The sequence below is a fragment of the Aquarana catesbeiana genome, linkage group LG03 (genome assembly GCF_042186555.1).
Source record: "Aquarana catesbeiana isolate 2022-GZ linkage group LG03, ASM4218655v1, whole genome shotgun sequence".
Taxonomy (NCBI): domain Eukaryota; kingdom Metazoa; phylum Chordata; class Amphibia; order Anura; family Ranidae; genus Aquarana; species Aquarana catesbeiana.
Genome location: NC_133326.1, coordinates 484362380 through 484372833, shown reverse-complemented (window position 1 = coordinate 484372833; position 10454 = coordinate 484362380). Strand labels below are relative to the sequence as shown.

General features: G+C 39.2%; 2 pseudogenes; both read left to right on the top strand.

Moving 5' to 3' along the window:
- The first annotated feature begins 6624 nt into the window (after positions 1-6624).
- LOC141135816 (U2 spliceosomal RNA) lies at positions 6625-6756 on the top strand (annotated as a pseudogene).
- Positions 6757-7781: 1025 nt separating this feature from the next.
- On the top strand, positions 7782-7913 carry LOC141135815 (U2 spliceosomal RNA; annotated as a pseudogene).
- The last annotated feature ends 2541 nt before the right edge of the window (positions 7914-10454 follow it).

Below are 10454 nucleotides of genomic sequence, written 5' to 3'. Positions count from 1 at the left end.
GGAGATATATGTACAATGAATGCTTAAATGCCAATACACAGATTGATAAATCCAGGTTCACTGTACATAAATTACGTAAAAAGATAGCTAATATTTTAAGCTTAGTGAGAATATTTAACAAAATGATTATTAATGTTGATTTACCTGCTAAAAATATGTGTACATTACAGCAGACAGAATGTAACAATGTACAGAACACAGGGAAACATGAAAATTTGTCTCCAGATTCTCTTAATTGTCCAAACTGTGAGATTTTTTGTAATTATATAGAGAATCTTGAGGAACAAATTGACTCCAAAACAAATCTTTTAGAAAAACTTCAGAATGACATTAGATTGACACAGATTGCTGTAATAACTACAGATGACAAAAAGACTGATCCCAAATGTAAGCAACAATCCTCTTATATTCCGGAAAGTTCGGATATGGAGAATGTTGATGCTACTGATGAAAAAGAAATGAAACATAAAAACTTATTATGTAGAACTGCAAAACTAAAGTTACAAATACATGACCAATTAATGAAAGTTTTAAAAGACATCCCAGCATATGATTTAAAGGCGGATGCTTTTTATAACGCAGACATTTTTGAGTCCTACACTGATCGGTACAACCTTAAAGACGAACAGCGTAATCATATATTTTATCTTTGGTTACCTGCACATTATGCTAGACGACTAACAAAGTCACCTATTATTGCTGACGATGGAGAGGAGATACATAGTGACGATTCAGACAGATTGCGACAATTGTTATTATGTACAACGGGTGAAGATGTTCCATCAATTGAAACACTTGACTCTTTACAAACTTCAGTTAATGAAGACCCATTTGCCTTCAAAATTAAATTCTCAAAAGCGTATAAAATGATATTCGGAGTAGATGATGACAATGACCCAGGTTTAAAAACAGCTTTCATAAAAAAATTTAAATACCTTGACCCAACTTCAGTAGCTATAGCACAGGAATGTCAAAATTTAAATGATGTAGTAAGCTTCATTGATAAAATTAGGAGACAATTGAATCAAAGCCATCTCACACACGAGATAGCTATAATTCAATGTGACAAAAATAGTGAGGCTGCAGACATGTCAGAAACGACAGGTCTTGGCAGGAATGACAAGGACAGCTGCAGACAAGTGAGGCAAGGAGAGCCTATCACGTGTCTTTACTGTCATAGATCTGGCCATATGAGAAAACATTGCTGTAAATTTAAGAGAGACTCACAAATAAAAACTAAAGATATAGAGAATGAAAAATCAGCTTTTGTACAACCTGTTTTTTCATGTCAAGATAACATTTTGACCGAATTGCCTTATGCCACTGAAGTCAAACAGATCAGTAATTTGACTGTTAACAGCAGTTCAGACAACACTGTCACTGAAAGAGAGGGTTTATTGCCATTGCCAAAAATAGAATCACATCGGGATTCAATTTCTCTGCCATTACAATATGTAGCACCAATTATTTAGGATGAGAATGGTAGGCCATATATACAATGTTTGCTCAATGGTAAAAACATTAATTGTCTCATTGACAGTGGATCTGAGATTAGCCTTACCAAAGAAAACATACCTGTGAAACCAAATTCTCCTATGTGTAATATAGTGGGTTTTAATAATACAGGTAATTCCACTGCTAGACAGGTATCTAATGTAACATTTGAAGTACCTGGATTAGTGAAAACTAACATTAACATTTGGGTATGTCACAAAGCAGAGAATATACTTGGCATTGATGTAATCAATGAACAAAAATGGGTGATCGATTTGGCTAATAAAAGTATTTGGAAAGATCCATCTAGGCCCAAATCAGTGCTTATTGATCCCTCTGTATACAGTAAAGTTGGTTCCGTTACCAATATGTCTACAGAACAAAAATGGCCTGATGTTGATGGTAATTGTGCTTTAAAGGAAGTGGTACAACGTTTTCCAAGTTTGTGGTCAAAGTTCAAAAATGACATTGGAACTTTGAAAAATACTGAATTGAATATTGAGGGAAAAGATCCAGAACCCCTTAATCAGTATGAGTTACCACTAGAATCAATTGGTCCACTTTCTGCCATTATTCAGGAGTTTGTACAACTTGGAATTGTAAAGAAAGCTAAATCAGTGGTAAATAACTGTATTTGGCCTATAAAAAATACTGATAATTCAAATTCTTTATCAGTTGACTTAAGGACATTGAATAAACATATCACAAATAACCCAGTTCTTCCTGATAAATCTAACTTAAAGTTAAATTTGAATGCTGAGGACAAAGTGTTCTCTGTATTAAAAATTATGAATAGCCATTTTTCCCTTTCTTTAGCGAATAGCAGCCAGTACAAATTCGCATTCACATTCAGAAAAGAGACTTATACGTTCACTCGATTAATACCTGGCCTAGGTATTGGTGATGGTGTAGTTCATGAAACTATAGCAAAAATACTTTCAAAATTTTCTAGGCCAGACTGCATTTGTCAGTATGTGGATACGATTCTGCTGAGTACTCAGAATATCGATGAACATATTGCTCTTTTGTCTGAGTTGTTTATGATGTTACAAGCTGAAGGTTTAAAATTAAACACGACAAAAGTCCAGCTGATGAAAAGTCAAGTGAAATACCTTCACATGCAAATTAGTCAAGGAAAGAGACAACTGTTGCAAGAAACAGTTAGAGAGATCACTGCAATCCCACCTCCAACAACTCATAAGGCATTGCGTCAATTTTTGCATAAAATAAATCATTGCAAAGAGTTTGTACACTGTTTCACAGAAAAAGTTCATCCACTATATAATCTTTTGAGAAATAAAGTTAATATAGTTGACCAATGGGGTCCAAATGAGAAAAATGCTTTTGAAATGTTGAAAAAAGATTTGCAGAATGCTCCAGCATTAAGTACAATAGAGGTTTGTTCTGAAGCATCTTTTGTTATGAAAACTCATGTATCTGAAAATGCCATCTCAGTAACGTTGTCTCAATTACAAGAAGGTAAGGAGAAAATAATTGCCTATTTCTCCAGAGTTTTATCATTTTTGGAAAAAACTTTTGAGTCAGGTGTAAAGCAACTGCTAAGTGTTTACTATGCAATTAAAGCTGCAGAGAGCATAGTGAAATCAAACAAAATCATTGTACAGACACCTGACTGCTCACTAAAAGGTATTTTTGAGGAAGATGATTTTAAAGAATGTCGTAAAACATATCCTCTATGGTTCAGAGCTTTATCATCCAAACACATTCAGATAGATGTAAAAGGAAGACATCTTCAGGAATGTACACCAGCACATGTTTATACAGCTGTATCTGAGGAGTCTTTATCTCAGGTTTCCAGCATAAGAACAGAGAAGGACATGGAGCCAGTATTTGTTACTGCAGAACAGTCTAACACTAGAGTAAGAGCTTCAACACAGAATACAGTTACGCACATTTCTAATTTTTTAGAGATGAGAACAACGGCATAGTCCATTGTCATCTCTGGGTGGTACAAAACTTTAATTTTGTTTGTGAAAACAGAGATTTGTATCATGACCAAAGGAGGTGTTGCGTCTTGTCATACCTAAACTTCACACTACATATGATTTATAGTTTAGGCCATCTTAGACAGGATAAGACAGTACATTGTCATACAGAAGTTCTCTTTGAAGGAAAATATAAGATAGTGTTATTTTACATATAGTTTAACAAATTCAAAAAGTTATTGTCTCATAATGTTTTAACATTTGTTGGAAAAAAGTTACAAGAATTTAATGAAAATATTTTATGCCTGATTAATGATACTGCATTTCTTTTACAGAAATGGCATCTAAAATCACATAAATATGGAAGATAACAAGCTCATATGAAGAGCAAAGAGAATATCAGGAAAATTCAAAGTTAAAGAAGGAATCCTCTAGGGAAGAATATTGGACAAAAGATTTATACTTCAGATTTATGACTGCTTTATCTTATTCAACAAGATTTTTCTAATCTAACAGAACTTGAAGAAGAAACTTTAAAGACATTTCATGAAGAAAAAATTAATCAGAAGAAACTTTATCTATTATAGATAAACAATTTGGGACTCAAACATTTGTCCACATATACATTTTTTGATAATCCGATTATTCTGATATTAATGTTCATATTATGTTAGGATTATCATTATTATTTTTATTTATGTTTCATTATTCATATATTGAATATTTTTAGGTAACAACTGCACACTCATTCTAGTTTATAGAACATCTTTTGTTCATAACTTAAGAAACATATTACTCTTAATAGAACTGTGGAAAGTAATGACAAGTTTTAGAGTGTAAAGTATATTTCCAAAGAGCTAAAATATTATTTGAGCACAAATATGGAAATATATTATTGCATAATTTATTTTAATAATAATAATAATTGTTATTATTATTAATAATAGTAATTATAGATATGAGTCATCAATATGTTATACATTTTTAAATTCTATGTCATTATTTTAAGATTTTGAATAGATGGATCTAGGAGGAGTTAAAGTAAAGAGAAAAGCGATTAGAAGGAAAGTTATTTCTACCTGCTTCAGTTCTGAGGAATATTGTGTTCGATCATTTGATACAAGGATGTGTAAATGTGACATGAATGATGTTATGAATGTATTAGAATATTTTGATATGATTAATCATAATTCAGGGGGGATTGTTAGAATATTATTCCAAATTCATAATTCGGCACTTATAGGTGTTATATTATATTCATGGCAAGTTTGCAAAACATATTTGGTTTTATGATTAATCATAATAAATAGAGTATGTGTGAATGACCTTGATCAATAGATTTGACATGATTCTTCTTCTAAAGCTGAGCATTGCTGGATTTTTCTGGTGTAGCCAATTTGAGTATGACATTTAAAGTTCTTTGGTATAGAATGTCATGAGAAGACAAAAATAGACACGTGTCCACATAGCTAAAGGAATATACATTGTGGATTATATACTGTTAAGTTAAGTTAGTTTGTAGTTCCAGTCATATTAATAAGTACTAGTATATAGTTACTTAATGTAAAGTTGATAATATGTGTTCATATTATATAGATGTTTGGTTATATGACATTACATGATCAGCATATTACTTCAAATATGGAGTGTTACATGTGGGCTTGTCAATCGTATGCCATATATGACTATGAGTGCATACTGAAGCTAGCAGAAATGAATATGTGCCATACAAGGTTCTAAGTTGGAGTGAGGTTATGACGTTCACACGTTCACATGTAACATATAAAGCCAATGCTTCCATATTGAAGGAGACACAGACACACAGACAGACACACACACATAGACACACACACAGCTACTAGGATAGATACTGACATGTTTACAAGACACTTTGATAAGTTGGGACAGCTGCCAATTCTGCCAGAAGACTGAGAACGTCATTTCCTGTTTCTTCTTGGAGGACACAAGACAGCATGGAGACAGGAGGGCAGCAGCCATGAAGCACACATGCTATAAGCTTATTACAGCTTAATAACTTTTTATTCTATTTCATATATTTTTACCCACACTGAACTGAACTATTATATTTTTACATTGTATTTATGATGCCAACTGTGTGACAATAAACTCACACTTTGTTTTAAGTCAATTTGGCTATCAATGCTATTTCATCCGGAAGCGCCTCTGAGATACAAGAATATTAGATATTAATAATATTCTTCAATATTACACTTTTATTGTTTCACTTTAAGCATTAATAAAATCACTGCTCCCGAAAAAACGACCATTTTTGAAACTTTTTTTGGCATTGATACATGTCTCCTGGGGCAGGACCCAGGTACCCAAACACTTTTTAAGACAATAACTTGCATATAAGCCTTTAAAATTAGCACTTTTGATTTTTCATGTTCGTGTCCCATAGACTTTAACAGTGTTCAAACAAATTTTTTGCCTGTTCGCACTGTTGCGAACCGAACTGAGGTGTGTTCGGCTCATCCCTACTGACAACCAATGTAAGGGGGCACCCTACACTAATCCTCAATGTTACTGGGACATTTACACTGACCTCAACACAACAGGAGTATTTACATCAACCACCACTTACCATTACCACCAATGTAATTGAGACGTATACTGAATAGCTGAAGAACTCTGCAAGTGCAGTATGTGGTGGGAGGCTCAATGGGAGTAGAAGCAGCCGTTTACATCCTCTAGGTGGGCGGAATGCAGAGAAGGGGGCATGATTTGCATATGAATTGTGGCGGGTTGCCGACCTCATTTACATATAAATGCCCACACGATTTACATATAAATAGCAGGCAATTTACATGCAAATTCCGAACCTGTGGGGTTAATTACATACCTTGTGTTTCTCTCCTTCTAGCAGCTGAAGGTGGGGGAGAAACAGGTTTTCAGCTGGTGCAGAGAGCGGCACAGGGCATCATTCTGCTGCTGCAATGATCCCCCTATCAGCGGCCCTGCTGGTCAATATTCTCTCCATAAGACACACAGACAGACATATCTCCCCATTTTTTTATTTTTTATTTTTTTATTTTTTTTTTTTTTGGGGGGGGGAGTGCGTCTTATGGTGCAAAAAATACAGTACGTTTGATGTAAACGCCTGTTTGCTGTGCAGTGGCAGTATCATAGCCAATGAGGTTCAACTGAGGCGTGATTATTGCTAATTGCTTCTCGGCCTTTTGGCTAAGATCAAGTGTAGTATCTGTTCTTATCAGTTTCCAGGAGGTGGCGCTTGCTTCCGTCCCTGATCTATGGCGAATTAGAGACGGGATTGCGGTTGCTATGCAAAGCCTGCTGGAGTGAAGGTGACCCGGAGCGGTTCGTAGCCGAAAGGGAAGCCTTCTGATGGGGATGGAGAACCACGGGGTCTGAACCGGAGGGTCGGAACCCTGGCCTTCTGGCCTGGATTGGGGCAGATCTAGCTCCAGACAGTTATTTGGGAGAGAACACTTACTCCCCTCTTGTAGCGGGGGGGGGTGGTTAGTACTTCCCGAATGTAATTAGGAGGGAGTGATGGTAAAGGGCTCTCACCAAGCTTCTTGATCTTCATGCCTTTCTGCCTGTGGTGGGGGCTGCTGTGGTCTGGGCTGTGGGTCAGGGTTGAACTTGAAAGCCTATGGAGTAGTGCCCCTGGAGTGGCAGTCACTTTGATTTGAGACACCACGGTCACTGCACCATAACACGCTTTTTTTTGCACCTGCCTCTTGGGCCGGGCCTTTTGGCTAGGACCAGAGGAATTTTTTATTCCTGGCCGGAGGGCCTGGCCATTGTGTCACACAATGGCCACTTCTTTTCACTCTCCTCTCCACTATCCCTTCCCCCACTTTTTATTTATTTTTTTTGATTGAAACGCTATGTTTGTCACGTCTTGTTTTTGCACGTTTGATTAGTAAGGATGCGGGTCCTCGGGCCAGCCCTGAACGTCTTGGGAAGGGGTGGACATGGCCTTTTGGCTTAGTTCGCCCTCTCTCATGGGGTCTCCCTTCGGGGGAACCCCGCCTAGTATTTGGGTGGGTCCTGTTTCGGCAGGCCCTCCAGAGAACGGGGTCTGTCTGGTTTCGGCCAGATGGACCATTGTAAGTACCTTTGTCCCCGCAGGAGCCTAACGCCCCGGGGGATCAAGGAATTGGCACGTCTTGTGTACCCGTGGCACTTTTTTGTGAGCACTCTTTATGTGTGTGCACATTTTTTATGCACCGGGTGAAGTTTTTGGGGTGTGTTTTGCACGCCATAAGCTTTCGAAAAAAAAAAAAAAGCCTGTTTGCTGCGCAGTGGCAGTATCATAGCCAATGAGGTTCAACTGAGGCGTGATTATTGCTAATTGCTTCTCGGCCTTTTGGCTAAGATCAAGTGTAGTATCTGTTCTTATCAGTTTCCAGGAGGTGGCACTTGCTTCCGTCCCTGATCTATGGCGAAATAAAGACGGGATTGCGGTTGCTATGCAAAGCCTGCTGGAGTGAAGGTGACCCGGAGCGGTTCGTAGCCGAAAGGGAAGCCTTCTGATGGGGATGTAGAACCACGGGGTCTGAACCGGAGGGTCGGGACCCTGGCCTTCCGGCCTGGATTGGGGCAGATCTAGCTCCAGACAGTTATTTGGGAGAGAACACTTACTCCCCTCTTGTAGTGGGGGGGAGTGGTTAGTACTTCCCGAATGTAATTAGGAGGGAGTTATGGGAGCCTGATCGTAAAAGGCTCTTTTCTGGCTTTCTGATCTCTATATCCTTCCTGCCTGTGGTGGGGTCTGCTGTGGTCTGGGCTGGGGGGGGGGGTCAGGGCTTCTTCGAAAAGCCAGTGGTGAATGTGCCCCTGAAGTGGCAGTTCAGGGGTGCCGTATAGTCATGGTGTGAAAGCACTTGATTTTATGGCACCATGGTCACTTTCACCACAACACACGTTTTTCGCACCTGCCTCTTGGGCCGGGCCTTTTGGCCAAGACCAGGGGAAATTTTTATGCCTGGCCGGAGGGCCGGCCATTGTATAGCACAATGGCCACTTTCACTCTCCCATCTCACTATCTTCCCCACTCTTTCTTATACCCCTGTTTGCCACCTTTTTGTCTTTTTTTTGGTTGTCTTTGTATACACGTTTTGTCACTGTGTGGCGAGTAGGGTGTGGGTCCTCGGGCCTACTCTGAAAGTCTTGGGAGGGGGTGGACATAGGCCTTTTGGCTTGGTTCGCTCTCTCCTTTCAGGGGTCTCCCTTCGGGGGAGCCCCACTGTACTTGGGTCGGTCTGCTTCGGCAGACCTTCCAGTTGTGGGGGTCCACCTGGTTTCGGCCAGATGGACCCTTTGTCTGAGTACCTCAGTCCCTGTCTGGAGCCTAACGCCCCGGGGGATCAGGGTAAGGTCCTTCCCTAGTGGAGGACTCTGTACACCCGTTGCACTTTTTTGTGTTTCACTCTCTATGTGTGGGCACTTTTTTTTGGCACCGGGTGGAAGTTTTTGAGGTGTGTTTTGCACGCCACTGGCTTTTCGATAGAGTAGAAAAAAAAAAAAAAAAAAGCCTGTTTGCTGCTTATCATCTGGCAGCATGTTGTGGTTTCCTTGCTGTAAGTGCGCAGATCATCTGTTTGGTTGAAGGAGATTCACACGGTGTTGATACTGTACTGTGGTGATAGATGTGAATTATCTACTTGCACTTCTGGACTACTATCATGTTATATGATTTATATTGATGAAAGACCTGCAATTACTACTGTATATTTACATAGAGTTTTTTTGTATATCAACTCTCACTGCTAGCTGCTTTTTGAACACAAAGGGGTTGATTTACTAAAGGGAAAAAGACTGTGCACTTTCCAAAGTGCAGTTGCACTCTGCAAGTGCACTTGCTCCAGAGCTTAGTAAATGAGTAGAAGCTCTGCTGACGTCCATCATCCAATCATGTTCAAGCAATAATTCATTTTTTTTTAATTTTCCTTGCACGTGATTGGGTACTCTTTGCAAGGTGAAGCCTTACCTCATTTACTAAGCTCTAGAGCAAATGCACTTGCAGAGGGCAACTGCACAGTCTTTTTAACTTTAGTAAATCAACCCCAAAATGTTTTAGTGCTGACTGATAATTTTTATTAAAGAAAACTGGAGCAATAGTGAAGTTACATCCTAATTATCCATTTAGTTTTCATATTTTATCATCATATTTATTTTAAGAAAATAAAATGACTGCTTTTTAGTTTCAGATTTCCTTATTTATCACATGGAAGAAATGTGCTTGGTTCCCCCACAGCCACTAATCATTTTCAAAATGTTGTTCTCCAACTGTTATTTTCCTGTGACTGTGTATCTATATAGAACAGTTCTTATATAAATGAAAATTACTGTTATTATTCCTTACTGGGGTTTGGCTGCATTCACACTTGTATGACTTTGGAGAGCAACATTGCAACTTTGATGCAATTTTGGATGGGTGTGACTTGGATGTGACTTGGATGTGACCACCAACATTCCCCAGGGCTTGCCCATGGGCCATCCTACCAAATTCGCACACAGGTCACCTCACCTGTATGAACTCAGCCTCCCCTTCAATCCTGTATATATGTCAGCCTCCCTCACACCTGCATATATGTCAGCCTCCCCACACACCTATATATTTGTCAGCCCCCCTCACACCTGTATATATGTCAGCTCCCCCACACACCTGTATATTTTTCAGCCCCGCACACACCTTTATATTTGTCAGCCCCCCTCACACCTGTATACATGTTAGCCCCCCTCTGCACACCTGTATATATATCAGCCCCACACACACCTGTATATTTGTCAGCCCCCTCACACCTGTATATTTGTCAGCCCCCTCACACCTGTATATTTGTCAGCCCCCCACGCACACCTGTATATATCTCACCCCCCCACACACCTGTATATATGTCAGCCCCCCACACACCTGTATATATGTCAGCCCCCACATACCTGTATATATGCCAGCCCCCCACACACACATGTATATATGTCAGCCCCCCTCACACACACCTATATATATGCCAACCCCCACAC